Raw genomic sequence first — 20,224 nt, 5'->3', positions numbered from 1 at the left:
AAAGCCACAGCAAGGGAATGGCTCAACCTTGCCTGGCAACTCAGTAGTGCCCACCAGACATTCCTGCACTGGTGTTCTCCAAGCACGTGGGACTGAGGGTATAAAACAGAACACAGGGGCCCCATGCTTAGCCTTTTTCCTTCCCACAACTATGCTCCAAAAAAAAGGACACTCAGAAGACTGCAGACTCCAACAGAGGGGACTGGCCCAGCTTTCAAGGGTGAAACCTGTGTACTATGAACTGTAATAGCTAGTGGGATGAGCAAAAACTGCTTAACTTAGATGTTACCCAATCTAATAGTACTGAGAGATTCGACTGCATGAATATATTTTATTTCCTTTTCGTGCCTAACTCTGACTTTTATCCTATCACTTATACTCTTTTAAAATCTACCTTTGTAGTCAATCAACTTGTTTCACTGTTTATCATTACCAGTGAGTTTGCCTGAAGTGTTTGGCATGGATGTTTGCTAAGGTTTGCAAAGGCTGGGGTACATTCACTTTCCATTGATGAAGTGGTGAACCAATTAATAAATTTGCAATGCTCATCTTGAGCCGTGCAAGATGGTATATTCCTTTAGCACAAGGCTGACAGCTGGGGGGATTTGGCTGGTGCCTTTCTCTATGTGATTCATGAGAGGCTCTGGGAACATTCATGCAATCAAGGTGGGTGTGGGGATTCACATGCAGTTGTCCTGAGTGATAATAGTACCTGGAGGGGCTTGCTGCTTGTCATTAGCAAAGCATTGTGAGAGACAGTGGAGGCTGGAGAGTTAAAGGGGCACAGTGGATCCACAGTCCCAGGCTGCACCCGAGGGATCTGATCATGAGGTCATTAGCAAATATCAGTGTCATCGACTCTAAACACTGCCCTCCCAAAATATAGCATATCCTCACTTTCCCCAAGGAAACTCCCATTGGCATGAACTAGGGACAACCTAGATGTTAACTCCATAGCAGGGTCTGCCAAATTGATTCATTCCCATATCAGTCACTCCTTCTGAGTTCCTGTGAGCACTAGACATTTACTAGTGACTTTTTTCAAGGACTTCTTGACCTCTTTGTTTCTCAGGCTATATATAAGGGGATTGGCCATGGGAGTCAGGACTGTGTAGCAGAGGGAGAAGACTTTGTTGAGGTCTTGCCGTGAGTTAGTATCCGGTGACATGTAGACAATGATTAAGGTCCCATAATAGATTGTAACCACAGTGAGGTGAGAGGTGCAGGTGGAAAATGCTTTCCTCCACCCATTGGTGGAAGGGATACTCAGGATGGTGGAGATGATGGAAACATAGGATGCCAAGGTTAATAGAAATAGGGGCAGGGTGAATATGGCAGTAATTATGAAGGTCACTAGTATGATCAGGCTGGTGTCACTGCAGAAGAGTTTAATCACTGGGATGAAATCACAAAGGAAATGGTCAATTTCATTGGGGCCACAGAAATGTAATTGTGACATTAAATATAGTACTATGGTAGCTGAAATAAATGAACTCATCCAGGATACAGCTGCTAACTGGGGGCAGATTCTGCATTCATAAGACCTGTGTAGTGCAGTGGTTTGCAAATTGGAAATACTGATCATAGGACATAATGGATAAAAGAAAACATTCAAAGGCCACAAGAAAACTAAAGAAATACAATTGAGTGATGCATACCCCCACAGATATGGTTCTGTCCCCAGTCAGGAGACTGGCCAGCATCCTGGGCAGGATGGTGGAGGTGTAGAAGGTATCAAAGCAGGACAAGTTCCCCAGGTGCTGATCAGCCACAATTAGGTCAAGGATAAGGATTTTCCCGGCCATGGTCAGAAGGTAGATCACTAGAAACAGCACGAAGAAGGGGGTCTGCAGTTCAGGGAGATTCCCAAATCCCAGAAGGATGAATTCTGTGATATAGGTTTTATTTTCCCCTTCTTCTTTCGCCAAGAAGTGCATATGGGTTCCTCTTTCATGCATTTTTTATGAGGTATGTTTAGTGATACATGAAAAAGGAGCATTGGAAGCATTAGCTGTAAAGATGAACTCATTATATTTGCATCCAGTTTGTGGTGGGTTGGATCACAGTAACCCCCTTGGGAGCTACAACTGAAGTGCCAAGTCTACTTCTGCCCCTGCTTTTCCTGCCAGCTTGGGACTCCAGCACCCTGTCTTGCTGAGCCAGACATGCCCGTCTGCTCCAACACAGACCCAGAGTCTGAACCATGTGTCGCAAAGCTGCAGAGTTAACTGAAAGCAACTTACAGAAGTGTTCCTGTCTTTAACACTCAGATGCCCAACTCCCAATGGGGGTCCAAATCCCAAATAAATCTGCTCTACCCAATATAAAGCTTAAAAGCTTAAACCCCAAATAAATATGTGTAAACACAAATTGTTCGCTGTTTGCTTCCCCCCTCCCCCAGGGGTGGCTCTAGGCATTTCGCCGCCTCAAGCACGGCATGCAGGCTGCGTTTGGCGGCTTGCCTGCGGGAGGTCCGCTGGCCCCTCGGCTTCAACAGACCTGCTGCATCCGTGCCTGTGGGAGGTCCAGAAGCCGCGGGACCAGTGGACTCTCCGCAGGCATGCCTGCAGGAGTTTCACCAAAGCCGCGGGACCAGCGGGCCTCCCGCAGGCAAGCTGCTGAAGGCACCCTGCCTGCCGCCCCCGTGGAACTGGCAGAGCGCCCCCCACAGCTTGCCACCCCAATCACGCGCTCGGCGTGCTGGGGCCAGGAGCCGCCCCTGCCCTTCCCTCCCGTATTAATACCTACTCTGGTTAATTAATAAGTAAAAGTGATTTTATTAGATACAGAAAGTAGGATTTAAGTGGTTTCAAGTAGTAACAGACAGAACAAATTGAATTACCAAGCAAAATAAAATAGAACACGCAAGTCTATATCTAAGAAAACTGAATACAGATGATATCTCACCCTTAGAGATGTTTCAGTAAGTTTCTTTCACAGACTTGACACCTTCCTAGTCTGGGCACAATCCTGTCCCCGGTACAGCCTTTGTTCCAGCTCAGGTGGTAGCTAGGGCATTTGTCATGATGGCTCTCCCTTTGTTCTGTTCCACCCACTTAAATATCTTTTCAACAAGGTGGAAATCATTTGTCCCTCTGCTCCCCCTCCCCGCCCCCAGCCCTCTAAATAGAAAAGCACCAGGTTAATGATGGATTCCAGTTCAGGTGACTTGATCACTTTTCACTGTAAGACACCAAGCCTTCATTCCTCCCAGCCTGACTCACAGGAAGGCCTGCCTGCAAACAAAGCCATCTAAAGTCAATTGCCCTGGTTGATGGGAGCCATCAAGATTTCAAACCACCATTAACGGTCCATACTTTGCATAATTACAATAGGCCCTCAGAGTTATGTTTTGTATTTCTAGTTTCACATACAAGAGTGATACATCTATACATCTATCTACTGACCACACTCAGTAGACAATAAGCCAATAAGCTTTGTAATGATACCTTACAAGAAATCTTTTGTATGAAGCATAATTTAGTTATATTATATTCACACTCATCAGCATACTTTTAGAAAATCATGCAATGTCACACAGTTGGTTCTAGAAGAGTTCTAACCTCACAAAAAAAGCACAATTGATAAAATTTCACAGAGCTATGACATTGCTATTATCCCAGACTTCAGATGAGGTTTAGGACTATATGTACACCACTTGCCAATGGCAACATCAGCTACACTGTTAATTTTTTACTTTTCTGTCCCCAGCTTCAAGGGCCAGACAGGAGTGTATATTGCATCCCACAGGTCTTCCTTGAATTAATTCCTGGTTGAACTAAAACATATACTTTAGAAAAAATAAGCAGAAGTGACCACTGTGACCATGTAATCTGACCTCCTGTAAATCAGGAACCATAACACTTCCATACTGATAACGAAAACTAACCCCAGGCCCAAAAGCCAGGTCTTGATGCTGCCAAAAATTAAATCAAGACAATAGGCCTCAATCATACTAACATATAGCAAAGTAAAAAAAGTTGATTTTCCACTAACCCTCCTGAGGCTCACTCTCTGATTTTACTATACACTACCCTATCATAACACTATTAAATGCTGCTAAACAATTAAAATGCTGCTTTTAAGGGGTTAAACTGACATAAAGTCCCTTAAATAACCCATCCATCACTGCCGAAATAGACTGACAACTGCCAGGTCACTGTAGTTTATTAAGTAGCTTATGCACTCATAAAAATAACCCCTGGTAACTTGGCCAAAGGAACAAACATGTATTTTTGGACCCAAGTTCCTCAAATTTTGTTTTGGAACACAGCTGCTGAAACCAGTTCCTCAAATTTTGTTTTGGAACACAGCTGCTGAAACCGCAAGTAGGTGGACACCAGGTGTCAAAGTCCTGACAAACGCAAAAAACCTGTAAAAAGGGGAAGTTACAAAGAGCAAGCTTGCAAATTAGCTCATAACCGATATATTTTTAGCAGATGGTTAAAAGATGTCATTGTGTTAACCAAATATGGTATCTTCGGATGTATGAGTTCATATGGTAATGTGCGGTTTTTGGCTATATAAACCCAGGTATCACTGCTGTAAGGTAGAGCGACTTCCCCTTGCTAGGGGACTTTGTCGTCTCTCCCTGCATATATGCTTGTATTTCTCTGATTAATCAATAAAGGAGCCTCAGGCTGTCTGATCAACTCAACTGGGTGGTGGTCATTTTCCACGACAATACTTACCCTTGAATTTATCCAAATAACTTGTGGTTGAATAAATCATATGTCATAAACTAGGATATATCGGCATACTCTTGTACCAGTTATGTGTTTACCTCTGTGTTTTAATTTTGGATGGGTTGCTTGCTACGTCGGTGTGATCCAAGGGGTTCGTTAGAGGAACCAGGCAGGAATGGCAAAGCAGTGACCTAGATAAGGAGCATGCCAGGAAACACACACACACAATAGCCAGGTCATTAGCTAGAAGAGTTACACTGTTGATTAAAGGCTGAAAAGAGAGATTAAAAGAAACTGGCCAGGTAAAGGACTCACTATGAGACACAGAGAAAGGGTCTGCAGAGATTCAACTATCACTCAGGCTCAGAAGTAGGATCTGGAAGAACCTGAGCTAAGGATAGAGGATTTAAGCTTAGGTAAGACAAGAGGAGTTAGGACTCTTTGCTGTTTTAACAAATTTTCCTCAGTGTTCTGTTCCCTCAAACAAATAAATACCACATTGTTTTGAAGAAATGGTTCTTCTGTCCTGCAGGCTCATTCTGGGGAGACTGGAGAACGTTCCAAGAAGGAGCAGCCTGCTCAGTGAAAGTGAATGCAAATCCTGCAGAAATGCAGCCAGTCGTGATTTTGAAGACAGGAAAGGTGGAGAATCCAGCCCTTCCTTTGGTGCTTTATTCTAGTGGATAATCACTCCCATGAATCCTGTAATTTGTGACTTATTTCTAAACTGAATACGTCTGGCTTCAGCTTCCAGCCACTCATTCTTGTTTTCTCATTCTCTGCTGGATTCATGGGCCTTTTAGTATCTGCTATGCTCTCCCCAGGAAGCTATGTATCCACTGTAATCAAGTCATCTCTGAAGCTTCTTTCTTATCAATTTAATAGTCTGAGCTCCTTTACTCTCACTGGAAGACATTTTCTCCAGCGCCTCATTGCTCCCCCCCTCCACCCGCCATATTTTTGTTGCTCTTTTCTACAGCCTCTTCAATTGTTCAACATCCTTTTTAAAATGCGGACATAACCCCAGGACTGGATGCAGTTCAGTCTTACAACTGCCTAATAGAGGTCGGTTCACATCTCTCCCCTATTTTATACATTATAGGATCACATTAGCTCCTTGTGCCGCACTATCGCACCAGGATCTCAGGTAGAGTTGCTTGTCCACTCTGACTCCTAAACCTGCTGTGATGGTGGTAAGGGTCTCACACATGAGCTTCCCCAGAGAGGGACATGAATGGGATGGCATCATGCTACTGCCTGAGACTAGGCAGTAGGGAATGGCATGACCAGACTCCAGAGATCCCTCTCACTCTTATCCCTCTTCTCAGTGACTCTCCAACATCCCCAGCCCACCCCATAATCCAGCTCATGTGTGTGAATCTCCTGGAGTGGAACTGCAGGGGGATCCTGTGCTGCAGAAATCACAGCCACTCTCTGGAGGGTCTCAGTTCAGCAATATTCAGAGCAATGATGAGCCATAGCAAGGAGAGAATGGGGAATTATACAGAGCAGCAAACGCACAAGGAAACTGTGTACTGGAGAGGCAATTTTGTCTGTTTTGCTTCCCAACGTAGCAGGTGTTTCTTCCTCAGATCCCTAGTATGTGACCCAGGATTGGTCAGATTTACCTTCAGTCCTCAGCACGAAGTGGCCACTTCTCCTCTGATGGTGACTGGGTGTGGGGATTAGGATCCAGATTCCACCATCACTCTGCTCAGTGTCTCAGACAATCCCTTTCACTCTGCAAAGACACCTGTATGTTGCTGCTGGGCTGTGCTCCTCTTGCTTTCTCACTCAATGAACACGATGGAGTATATCACACTCAACCTTAGCGCTGCCTGCTTTGGATTCTTATGTGTTATAGGGAACTGCAGCCTCACCGTTGTCGCTGTTGGTCTCTCCCTTGAGACTCCTGATAATGATAATTAGTCAGTAGTCCTCGTGGGTGATACTAAATCCTATTTTACTTATTGAAGCCGCATAAACATCAAGGCCAACTTGATATCTTTGTTTCTCAGGCTGTAGCTGAGGGGTTGGCTCAGGAAGTCAGGACTGTGTAAGAGACAGAAAACACTTTGTTGAAGTCTATAGGAGTGTCAGCATCTGGTAATATGTAGACAATGATTAGGATCCCATAGTAGATTGTAACCACAGTATGGTCAGAGGAGTAGGTGGAGAATGTCCTTCTCTACCCACTGGTGGAAGGGATACTCAGGATGGTGCTGATAATAGAAACATAGGTCACCAAAGTTAATAGAAATGGGGGCAGGGTGAATAGAGAAGACATTATGAAGGTCACCAGTGTGATCAGGCTGGTGTCACTGCAGGAAATGGTCAATTTGATCAGGGCCACATAAATTAATTGTGATGTTAAATAAAGTACTATGGTAGCTGAAATAAATGAACTCATCTAGGACACAGTTCCTAACTGGAGGCAGACTGTGCCATTTATAAGAGCAGTGTAGTCTAGTGGTATGCATATTGCTAAATACAAGTAATAGGACATCCTGGATAACAGAATAGCCAATTGCCATAAAGAAGCTAAAAAGAAATACAATTGAGTGAGGCAGCCATTAACAGAAACGGTCCTGTCCCCAGTCAGGAGACTGGTCAGCATCTTAGGCAGGATGGTGGAGGCATAGCAGGTCACCAAGCAGGACAAGTTCCCCAGTAAGAAGTACATGGGGATGTGCAGGTGCTCATCAGCCACAACTAGCACAAGGATGAGGATATTCCTAGCCATGGGCACAATGTAGATCACTAGGAACAGCAGAAAGAGAAGAGACTTCAGTTCAGGGAGATCCCCAAATCCCAGAAGGATGAATTCCATTATCCATGTTAAATTTTCCCCTTCTCCTTTCTCTAAGAGCTGTATACAGGTTTCTCAATCTTCCATGAGATATATCTAGTGATACATGAAAACGTAAGGAGCATTGGAAGAGTTTTCTGTACAGATAAACTGATTAAATTTACATCCATTAGATTCAAGAAAAAAAAATCTAACTTCTCAAGAAAAGCACAATTTAAAAGATTTCACAGAGCCATGCTATACCAGACTTCAGACAAGATTTTGAAATAGATATTCTCCACTTGCCCACCACAAAATCAGATATTGTTAATTTATTACTTTTCTGCCCCCAGCATCTTTTGTTCAAGATGCATAGATTTAAGGACCAGACAGGAGTGTATATTGCATGCCACAGAGCTATCTTGAATTAATTCCTGGTTGAACTAAAGCATATATTTGTAGAAAAAAAATAACCAGAAGGGGCTTGTCCAAGTGCACAGAAGAGATCAGAGTTGAGACTAGAACAGTAGTGTCCTCATCTCACCACATGAGGTATATTCATTGGTTGATGAAGCAGGCTGACTTTTGGTTTTATGTGATCTGAGCTACACATTTTAAACAGGAACAGAATTACAGTTCAGCGCAACTGCACCTGTATTCTTCCTTCTATCATCCACCAAAGGCACCAACAATCACCTCTCTTGGGTAGAGACACGCCATCTCTCCCTCCACACCAAGAGTTTTCCAGGCTGCACAGCTCCCTGTCTGCATTATGTGTTCCCAATAAGCCATGCTGCCCTTGACGGCTGGCTTTGGTTTCTGCCCAGAGATGGTTAACTTTTAAACTGTCACAGTTGTTACCACATGGCTCTTTTGATGTAAGCTCATTTATTCTTAAGGCAAAAGCATCAAAGAGGTAGCGTTAAAATAACGAAAGAACCTGCACACATACCAATATGCTTACCAGAGACCAATCCAACTACAACCTTGGGCTCTGGACATTGGATAGACCTTCAAATATCCTCTGGATACATGTTCCTAACCCCTGTTGCTTGGGACAAGCCCTCAGTGACTCTGAGAGTCCCTTCTTCATGCTCCTTGGGCTTTTTGACCCTGAGAATACATATTTCATAGAGAAAGGTGCACTTCCCGGGAGAAAGTTTCCAAATAAGAGGTTCAGAGGTGGGTCATTTGTACTCCATTTCTCCCCAATATTTCTTAGGAAAACTATTTGACTAACAGGACATTCTCATCTTGGCTCATTGTTTCAAAGTGTCTTAAGGGGGTGGCACCCACCACTTATGAGCACTCCCTTTTTTGGGGGGGGTCTGAACCTCTTTAAGTCTCTGGCAACCCCATCTGTGCGGATCACACATGCAACAGACCCCTTCTGCCATATGAAGGCAACTGTCATTAATTGCATCAACCCCTGGTAAGAGGCTGTACCCCCAGGACTTCCTTCCTCTTGACATTTCACCCACTCTGGTCTCTTCTGGCCCTAGCTCTCTAGCTAGGTCTCTTAACAGTTCAGATCCCATTCTGGGATTAGATCATTGTCCAGTTATAGGCCACTTCCCAAGTGGCTTATAGGGAGGACCCACACTCACCCACTAGTCCAGGTCCCAACCCAGGGATCCTCAGATTATCAACCATGCACCATCCTGTCTCTTTAATTAAAGTGCTTTCAGTTCCCTGGGCCACTTCCCTGCAGCCCCACCCTTCACTCAAGCTTCACCCATACCTCAGTGTTCTGCTATGTTCAGGCCCAGCAGCCAGCCAGGAGTTCTTCCTCCCTGCGGACGCTGAGCTGTCCACGGTGTTGTAGTCCTTCAGCCTGCTAAGAACTCCAAAGTCCAGCCTCAGGCTCCAACTTGCAACTGAATCTTGCTTACTCTGCAGTTCCTTTTATACTAGCCTGCAACCCTCTGATTGGTTAGCTCCTAGCAGCCTGTCCCCATTGCCTGTAGACTCTCTATGCAGCTTGGAGGACTCCTTTACTACTCTTTTCCTGGGATGGGTGTAGAAGGACCCTGAGGCTTCTGGCTTTGAAAGTGGAATCTGCAGAACTGCAGAACATTCTTCTACATTTCAGCTAAAAGAGTGAATCCTTAACTGGCTGCTGTTCTTATTACTGTTGTTTTACATGCAGAAATCAATGGGAATTAGGCACCTAGATGCTTTGAAAATCTCACTAGATGCATAAATACTTCTAAAAACCTGGACCTTATTGTCATAAGGTTACCCCCCACTCTGAACCTTAGAGTATAGATGTGGGTACCTGCATGTGAACCTCCTAAGCTTAATTACCAGTTTAGATCAATAGTCTGCCACTACTCCCAAGGACTAACTCCCTTCCCTGGGTAGTCTTGAGAGACTCCTTCATTAATTTCCTGGTGAACACCGATCCAACCCCTTGGCTCTTATTACAAGGAGAATTTAACCATCCCCCCTCTTTTCCCCCACCAATTCCTGGTGAGTCCAGATCCAATCCCCTTGAATTTTAAAAGAAGAAAAAATCAATCAGGTTCTTAAAAAGAAGGTTTTTAATTAAAGAAAAGAAAGGTAAAAGAAAAAACCTCCTGGGAGATAGCATACAAGCTGATCTCACAGACAACAGATTTAAAACACAGGATGTTCCCTTGGGCAAAAACCTTAGTACACACAAGAATTCCCAATTTGATTATTCCCCTAATGCCAAGACAAGTTACAAAGAGAAAATAAATATAAACGTATTTTTTCTTTTCTAAAACTTTACTACTCTGATAAGAGACTGGTTCCTTGATCTTTTTTACTTAGGCTGAAACTGAAACTGACCTAAACAAAGGAAACTTCCTTCCTTCCTTTTGAAACATCTTGTTCCCCCATTGATTCCTCTGGTCAGGTGTCAGCTAGGCTAGATGAACTTCTTAACCCTTTACAGGTAAAAGAGGCATTAACCCTTAACTATCGGTTTATGACACTAATCTATGAAGGGGACAGGCATGAGAGATGTGTATAATTAAGAGAAGTATTTTATCTAGGGTTAATCATGGTTAAACCCCCTGAACATGATCTCTCTGTAGAATGCTATGGCCAAAAGAGCTTACATGCTCCTGGGATGTAGAAAGAACTGTTGAGTAGCAGCAGGAAGGTGGCTTTAGCTCAATATATGAAACTTTTCAAACGATGACTGGGATACTGTGTGTAGTCTTGATATCCACACTTCAGAAAGAATATAAAAAAGTTAGAGAGGGTTAAGGGAAAAACTACAAGAAGGATTCAGATTTTGAAGGTCAAAGAGTTCAATGGAGTTGGATCAGTCCCAGGTTCAGGGAGAGTTTTCTTCAGCCTTAGCTAGTCTCCAAACTGTGTGAAGATAGACCAGGGTCTAACAAAAATAGAACTGGAAGAAAAAAAATATGCATTGAAACATCGTTCTTTTTCCCAACAGAATATTGGGTATTTGACTAAATGCAATTCTTTTGGGGAAATTTCTCCACGTTTCTAAGGAGTTTGGGGTTTTTTTTTACTAGGAAACTGAAAACAAAAAATATTCTGTCTGTAAATTGCTGAAAAAATTTTAGAGTCCAGATTTCAACTTTTTGAAAACACCCATTTTTGTTCCAGGTCTAGATAATATATTAGAATTGAAACTGAGGAAATTTTATATAGCCCATATCTCTGGGACAGATTCTGGGCCTCAGCTGAGATTTTTCAAACAAACGTAAAGGAGTTAGGCACCCAAATCCTGTTACATTTCAATGAGACTTGACATCCTTCTCCCTTAATCTCCTTTGGCAAATGCAAATTCCAGTTACTTTGATGTGAGTATGGAGCAACTTGATTGAGGCTGATGTAATATCTCCATACTCATCCTGGCATAAATAACAGAATTTTGATGTGATTAGCAGAATAGATTACAGTGGCAATCAAGCAGGCATCTATTAGATTCTGGAGCCTGAACCCCAATGTACAGCTTTAGGATTAGTTTCAGTGTCCTGCTAGAGGTTGAGAAAGAGGCTTCAAACCATTGAAATGTTTGTGTGCTGTAGCTGGCAGTTGGAGGTGGAGCTACTAGGAAGGTTTGAAAGCTAGAAGCCTCTGGTAATTGGCTGAGCCTTAACCAGTGGGCGGGGCATTCACTCAGGCCAGGGCTTTATAAAGCTGCGCACAAGCGACCAGGGAGCTTAGCGAACAGGAGCTGCTAACAGGGAGTTTTGCAAGGTAGTTTGGAAGGGGAGTAGGAAGGGAGGAGGGGTCCCTTCTCGGTCTCATCTGTGACCCATTGGTCCCCTGAACCCATAACCTGAGCCACATTGAAAACCTTTCTGTTTACAGCAAAGAGGAGCGGACAGAGAGCTGTAGACAGGAATTTGAGAGTTTGACAGAGGGAGGCTTACAATGGTGAGGAGGACCCGCAACACCTGTGCCAGCACTGCTTCTGTCTCCTCCACCTGCGCCTGTAGCCAGACAGAGCACCAAAGCATGGATGCTTTTACCCAGATTCTGGTGTGGGCTTGCAAAGACTGTAATTTGCAATTTCCACTTACTGATATCCAGGCTGGGGGTGGCATCCAATGTGAAAGGTGCCTACTGGTGGAATCTCTCAGGCAGCAGGTGGGAGAGCTACAGGAGGAGGTGGCCAGGCTGAGGAACATCCATGTCCATGAGCAATTCCTGGACAGTATCCATGTGGAGACAGCTGATGGTGCTGTCCCAGTTGACAGGACTACTGACACTCCAGTGGAAGAGGAGATGCCTCAGGGTGTACCTGACACACCAGTGGAGGAGGAGGCTCAGGGTGGACACAGCCAGCTGGTTACTTCTAGCAGCGGGCAGTGCTCCACCGCTGCTGCGAACCCTCCTGTTGTGGTAAAAGATACAGGAGAGAAGAAATCACCCCCAACAGTTAAGGGGGTGAAGCCTCGTACCTCTAAGGCTGGGAGGTCTGCTTCCACCACTGATAAGAAACGGAGGGTAGTGGTGGTTGGAGATTCTCTGCTGAGGGGGACGGAGACACCCATCTGTTGCCCTGACCGTTCATCCCGGGAGGTATGCTGCCTGCCAGGGGCCCGTATCCGAGATGTTACAGAGGCTTTGTCGAGGATTATCCGGCCTTCTGACTACTATCCCATGCTACTCATCCATGTGGGCACAAATGATACTGCGAGGTGTGACGCTGAGCAGATCAAGAGTGACTACAGGGCTCTGGGAGTACGGGTTAAGGAGTTTGGAGCGCAGGTGGTATTCTCTTCGATTCTTCCTGTTGAAGGTAGGGGTCCTGGCAGAGACAGATGCATCGTGGAGGTGAATGCCTGGCTGCGAAGATGGTGTCACCAGGAGGGCTTTGGCTTCCTCGACCACGGGATGCTACTTGAGGAAGGACTGCTATGAACAGATGGCGTTCACCTTTCGAAGAGGGGAAAGGCCTTATTTGCGCACAGACTGGCTAACCTGGTAAGGAGGGCTTTAAACTAGGTTCGACGGGGACAGGTGAGCAAAGCCCACAGGTAAGTGGGGAACAAGACCTGGGAGATGGGTTGGAAACAGGAGGGAGCACGGGCTATAATGGCAGAGAGGAAGGAGGGTCAGGGCAAAGCTGGGAGGCAAAATCAAACCAGTATCTTAGATGCCTTTATACAAATGCAAGAAGTATGGGTAATAAGCAGGAAGAACTGGAAGTGCTAATAAATAAATACAACTATGACATTGTTGGCATTACTGAAACTTGGTGGGATAATACACACGACTGGAATGTTGGTGTGGATGGGTATAGTTTGCTCAGGAAGGATAGACAGGGGAAAAAGGGAGGAGGTGTTGCCTTATATATTAAAAATGTACACACTTGGACTGAGGTGGAGATGGACATAGGAGACGGAAGGGTGGAGAGTCTCTGGGTTAGGCTAAAAGGGGTAAAAAACACAGGTGATGTCGTGCTGGGAGTCTACTACAGGCCACCTAATCAGGCAGAAGAGGTGGATGAGGCTTTTTTCAAACAACTAACAAAATCATCCAAAGCCCAAGATTTGGTGGTGATGGGGGACTTCAACTATCCAGATATATGTTGGGACAATAACACCGCGGGGCACAGACTATCCAATAAGTTCCTGGACTGCATTGCAGACAACTTTTTATTTCAGAAAGTTGAAAAAGCTACTAGGGGGGAAGCTGTTCTAGACTTGATTTTAACAAATAGGGAGGAACTTGTTGAGAATTTGAAAGTAGAAGGAAGCTTGGGTGAAAGTGATCATGAAATCATAGAATTTGCAATTCTAAGGAAGGGTAGAAGGGAGTACAGCAGAATAGAGACAATGGATTTCAGGAAGGCAGATTTTGGTAAGCTCAGAGAGCTGATAGGCAAGGTCCCATGGGAATTAAGACTGAGGGGAAAAACAACTGAGGAAAGTTGGCAGTTTTTCAAAGGGACGCTATTAAGGGCCCAAAAGCAAGTTATTCCGATGGTTAGGAAAGATAGAAAATGTGGCAAAAGACCACCTTGGCTTACCCTTGAGATCTTGCGTGACCTACAAAATAAAAAGGCTTCATATAAAAAATGGAAACTAGGTCAGATCATGAAGGATGAATATAGGCAAATAACACAGGAATGCAGAGGCAAGATTAGAAAAGCAAAGGCACAAAATGAACTCAAACTAGCTATGGGAATAAAGGGAAACAAGAAAACTTTTTATCAATACATTAGAAGCAAGAGGAAGACTAAGGACAGGGTAGGCCCACTGCTCAATGAGGAGGGGGTAACAGTAACGGGAGACTTGGAAATGGCAGAGATGCTTAATGACTTCTTTGTTTCGGTCTTCACTGAGAAGTCTGAAGGAATGTCTAGTATAGTGAATGCTAACGGGAAGAGGGTAGATTTAGAAGAGAAAATAAGGAAAGAGCAAGTAAAAAATCACTTAGAAAAGTTAGATGCCTGCAAGTCACCAGGGCCTGATGAAATGCATCCTAGAATACTCAAGGAGTTAATAGAAGAGGTATCTGAGCCTCTAGCTATTATCTTTGGGAAATCATGGGAGACGGGGGAGATTCCAGAAGACTGGAAGGGGGCAAATATAGTGCCCATCTATAAAAAGGGAAATAAAAACAACCCAGGAAACTACAGACCAGTTAGTTTAACTTCTGTGCCAGGGAAGATAATGGAGCAGGTAATCAAAGAAATCATCTGCAAACACTTGGAAGGTGGTAAGGTGATACGGAATAGCCAGCATGGATTTGTAAAGAACAAATCGTGTCAAACTAATCTGATAACATTCTTTGATAGGATAACGAGCCTTGTGGATAAGGGAGAAGTGGTGGATGTGATATATCTAGACTTCAGTAAGGCATTTGATACAGTCTCGCATGATATTCTTATAGATAAGCTAGGAAAGTACAATTTAGATGGGGCTACTATAAGGTGGGTGCATAACTGGCTGGATAACCGTACTCAGAGAGTAGTTGTTAATGGCTCCCAATCCTGCTGGAAAGGTATAACAAGTGGGGTTCCGCAGGGTTCTGTTTTGGGACCGGTTCTGTTCAATATCTTCATCAACGATTTAGATGTTGGCATAGAAAGTACGCTTATTAAGTTTGCGGACGATACCAAACTGGGAGGGATTGCAACTGCTTTGGAGGACAGGGTCAAAATTCAAAATGATCTGGACAAGTTGGAGAAATGGTCTGAGGTAAACAGGGTGAAGTTCAATAAAGATAAATGCAAAGTGCTCCACTTAGGAAGGAACAATCAGTTTCACACATACAGAATGGGAAGAGACTGTCTAGGAAGGAGTATGGCAGAAAGAGATCTAGGGGTCATAGTGGACCACAAGCTTAATATGAGTCAACAGTGTGATACTGTTGCAAAAAAAGCAAACGTGATTCTGGGATGAATTAACAGGTGTGTTGTAAACAAGACACGAGAAGTCATTCTTCCGCTTTACTCTGTGCTGGTTAGGCCTCAGCTGGAGTATTGTGTCCAGTTCTGGGCACCGCATTTCAAGAAAGATGTGGAGAAATTGGAGAGGGTCCAGAGAAGAGCAACAAGAATGATTAAAGGTCTTGAGAACATGACCTATGAAGGAAGGCTGAAGGAATTGGGTTTGTTTAGTTTGGAAAAGAGAAGACTGAGAGGGGACATGATAGCAGTTTTCAGGTATCTAAAAGAGTGTCATCAGGAGGAGGGAGAGAACTTGTTCACCTTAGCCTCCAATGATAGAACAAGAAGCAATGGGCTTAAACTGCAGCAAGGGAGATTTAGGTTGGACATTAGGAAAAAGTTCCTAACTGTCAGGGTAGTTAAACACTGGAATAGATTGCCTAGGGAAGTTGTGGAATCTCCATCTCTAGAGATATTTAAGAGTAGGTTAGATAAATGTCTATCAGGGATGGTCTAGACAGTATTTGGTCCTGCCATGAGGGCAGGGGACTGGACTCGATGACCTCTTGAGGTCCCTTCCAGTCCTAGAGTCTATGAGTCTATGAGTCTATGAAATGCATTTGCTTTGCCTCATTAGCCAGGGACAGTGGTGCAGACCCATAGTGCTTCTGCAATATTTATAACATTTAAAAACCAGCTGAGGATCTTGGTTTTTTTTCTCCTAGATGCACTACTTGCAACAGTTGATGGGTCGACCTTCCTGAGAGAGGCACAGAAAAGTGATTTGCCCAGGCTTATCCAGCAGCAGGACTAGAGCCCCCATGTTCTGAGCCCCAATCTTGTACCCTTTTCACTGTACCATACCCCCACTCCTGAAGCATCATTATTTTACATTTTTTTATTGTCTGTTTTAAATGTCTCTTAGCTGGAGCCCAAATATCCTGATCCAGAACCTGAGCTCCTTCCCTTCAGGCTAACAGAACACCAGGTTGGGATTGTCAAACTATCTTAAAAATCTAATTGAAAATATTTGGAGCTTACTCCTGTAAGCTGTTTTGGAAATTCCCTTCCAAAAGACCTGTGAAGGATCAAACAGTCGGATTGTGCCAAAGTCAGAAATGCCTGCACAGTGCTTTAATCCCCAAACCAGTCTTCTTTCCAGACAGATATATGGTCTATTTTTTTTTAAATAAAGCATACAATAATAAATGGGAGTTAAGTGCCTGAGTAAAAAGAACAGGAGTAGTTGTGGCACCTTAGAGACTGACAAATGTATTTGAACATAAGCTTTCGTGGGCTACAGCCCACTCCATCGGATGCATAGAACAGAACATATAGTGAGGATATATATATACATACAGAGAACATGAAAAGGTGGGAATTGCCCTACCCACTCTAAGAGGCTAATTAATTAAGATGAGCTATATCATAAACAGATAGTTAAGGGTCAATGCATCTTTTACCTGTAAAGGGTTAAGAAGTTCACCTAGCCTAGCTGATACCTGACCAGAGGAACCAATGGGGGAACAAGATGTTTCAAAAGGAAGGAGGGAAGTTTCCTTTGTTTAGGTCAGTTTCAGTTTCAGCCTAAGTAAAAAAGATCAAGGAACCAGTCTCTTATCAGAGTAGTAAAGTTTTAGAAAATAAAAAATACGTTTATATTTATTTTCTCTTTGTAACTTGTCTTGGCATTAGGGGAATAATCAAATTGGGAATTCTTGTGTGTACTAAGGTTTTTGCCCAAGGGAACATCCTGTGTTTTAAATCTGTTGTCTGTGAGATCAGCTTGTATGCTATCTCCCAGGGGTTTTTTTCTTTTACCTTTCTTTTCTTTAATTAAAAGCCTTCTTTTTAAGAACCTGATTGATTTTTCCTTGTTTTAAAATTCAAGGGGATTGGATCTGGACTCACCAGGAATTGGTGGGGGAAAAGAGGGGGGATGGTTAAATTCTCCTTGTAATAAGAGCCAGGGGTTGGATCGGTGTTCACCAGGCACTTGGTGAGGAAGTCTCTCAAGACTATCCAAAAAAGGGAGTTAGTTTGAGAGTGATGGCAGCGAGCCCAGATCTAAGCTGGTAATTAAGCTTAAAAGTGTCCATGCAGGTCCTCACATCTGTACCCTAAAGTTCAGAGTGGGAGAAGGAACCTTGACAAGCTATTATGAGCAGGATTAAAAAAAAATTGTTTGTGTGGATACCTAACATGGGGAAATAGATTCAGTGTGTGTAATGGCTCAACTATTCCCAGTCTCTATTTAAATCTAAATTGATGGTATCAAGTTTGCTTATTAATTCAAGTTCAGCAGTTTCTCTCTGGAGTCTGTTTTTGAAGCTTTTCTGTTGCAAAATTGCCACCTTCAAGTCTGTCACTGAGTAGTTAGAGATGTTGAAGTGTTCTCCTACTGGTTTTTGAATGTTATGATTCCTGATGTCAGATTTGTGTCAGTTTATTTTTTAGTATAGAGATTCTCCATTTTGGCCAATATACATGGCACAGGTGCATTGCTGGCACATGATGGCATATATTACACTGGTAGATATGCAGGTGAACAAGCCCCTGATGCCGTGGCTGATGTGATTAGGTCCTATGATGGTGTCACTTGAATAGATAAATGGACAGAGCTGCCATGGAGCTTTGTTGCAAGGATAGGTTCCTGGGTTAGTGTTTTTGTTCTGTGTTTGCTGGTGAGTATTTGCTTCAGGTTGGGGGGCTGTCTGTAAGTGAGGACAGGTCTGTCTTCCAAGATCTGTGAGACTGAGGGATCATTTTTCAGGATAGGTTGTAGATCTTTGATGATGCCCTGGAGAGGTTTTTAGTTGGAGGCTGAAGGTGACAGCTAGTGGCTTTCTGTTATTTTCTTTGTTGGGCCTGTACTATAGTAGGTGACTTCTGGGTACTCTTCTGGCTCTGTCAATCTGGTTTTTTTTCACTTCAGCAAGTGGGTGTTGTAGTTTTAAGAATGCTCTTGTAGGTGTTTGTCTCTGTCTGAGGGATTGCAGCAAATGAGGTTGAATCTTAGAGCTTGGCTGTAAATAATGAATAGTGTGATGTGTCCTGGATGGAAGCTGGAAGCATGTAGGTAAATATAGCGATCAGTAGGTTTCCAGTATAGGTGACCACCGCTTATGAGCACAGTAGTGTCAAGGAAATGGACCACTTGTGTGGATTGGTCTAGGCTCAGGTGGATGGAAATTGTTGAAATCGTGGTGGAATTCCTCGAGGGCTTCTTTTCCATAGGTCCAGATGATGACAATGTCATCAATGTAGCACAAGTAGAGCAAGGGGATTAGGGGATGAGAGCTAAGGAACCGTTGTTCTAAGTCAGTCATGAAAATGTTGGCATAATGTGAGGCCAGGAGGGTACCCATAGCAGTGCTGCTGACATGAGGCTATATATTGTCCCCAAATGTGAAATAGTTGTGGGTGAGGACAAAGTCACAAAGTCCAGACACTAGGTGATCTCTAATGTGCCACAAGTACTCCTGTTTTCTTTCTGGATACAAACTAACATGTCTGCTACTCTGAAACATGCCTGGGTAAGTTTGAGAATCTACCTAGACACTTATCTGCATTTTAGAACATTTTGTAGTTTGGCCCTTAGAAATCTGACCACTTTCAAAATGATTGGGCTGAAGGAAGTCATGTCATGGACATGCTTCAGATAGATCCCAGCACTCTTCAATAAAGTATGAAAACATATAGCAATTAATGTGAGTCAGGGACATTTGAAACCCCAGCTAGACACCTATCTGCATATTTAGGAACTTTAATATTCTGGCCCTTATGAATCCAATTATGTTTGAAAGTAGTTGGGCTTAGGAACCTAAGGGTACATTTTCACTGCAACATTAAACCTGCCAGGGCCTCAGAGACAGGGTTCCAGCTTGAGCCTGAAACTTTTAAAGGGAAATTTTATAGCCTTGTATCCTGAGCCTCATGATCCTGAGTCAGCTGACCTATGCCAGCCATGAATCTTTTATCACAATGTAGATGTACCTTAAGTCACTCAGGTGTTTTTTTAAAGATCCTGGCCCTTTTCAAATGCAGAAATCAATAGCGATTTCTTGACACACATTTATCTTTTCACCTAACATTGAAATGACCTTCAGGATGAAGAGATGTTCCATCAGAAATCATTCATCACAATTAATAATTTTATTTCAACATCCAGGAATCCATTTAGGATCTTACAAACCTTCTGATCATTACAATATTACATATGTAACAAATAAAATATATGATGTCCAGTGCAATCTTCACAAATATCAAATTATATTGGAAGTCCTGACAAAACAATGAGAGAAGAAATATTTACACAATCTGAAAGCCCGCCCCCAAGGATTCCAGGACAGAACTATGTAAAGTATAGTCTTTTCCAAATACACTCAGAGTAACAAAGTAGATGAAACATGTAACTGAAAATCTTTAATTCCACTGTGTGGAATGCAGAGCACATGAGAGTTATTATTTCAGTTGAGTCATTAGAAAGTATGAGCTGTAATCAATTATAAATGCTGCCCTCCCAAAACATAGTATATCTTCACATTCCCCACGAAAACTCTTATTGGCATGAACTAGGGACAACCTAGATGCTAATTCCCTTAAAATTCTCCAGCTTGATTCCTTCCCATATCAGTCACTCTTTCAGAGTTCCTGTGAACATAAACATTTACTGATGATGTTTATCAGGGCCTCATTGACCTCTTTGTTTCTCAGGCTGTATGTATGAGGATTGGCCATGGGCCATTACTGTGTAGAAGACAGAAAACACTTTGTTGAGGTCTCTATGTGTGTCAGTGTCTGGTAATACATAGACAATGATTAGGGTCCCACAGTAGACTGCAACCATGATGAGGTACTAGAAGCAGGTGGAAAATGCCTTTCTCCAGCCACTGGTGGAAG

At 43.3% G+C, this 20,224-nt stretch overlaps 1 pseudogene; it reads right to left on the bottom strand.

Annotated features, from left to right (window-relative positions):
• Positions 1-991: 991 nt before the first annotated feature.
• LOC127030930 (olfactory receptor 11L1-like) lies at positions 992-1,937 on the bottom strand (annotated as a pseudogene).
• Between the last annotated feature and the right edge of the window lie 18,287 nt (positions 1,938-20,224).

Source organism: Gopherus flavomarginatus, chromosome 11 (assembly GCF_025201925.1).
Source record: "Gopherus flavomarginatus isolate rGopFla2 chromosome 11, rGopFla2.mat.asm, whole genome shotgun sequence".
Lineage (NCBI taxonomy): Eukaryota > Metazoa > Chordata > Testudines > Testudinidae > Gopherus > Gopherus flavomarginatus.
The sequence above is the reverse complement of the archived record's forward strand: the minus strand, read 5'-3'. Positions and strand labels throughout refer to the sequence as shown.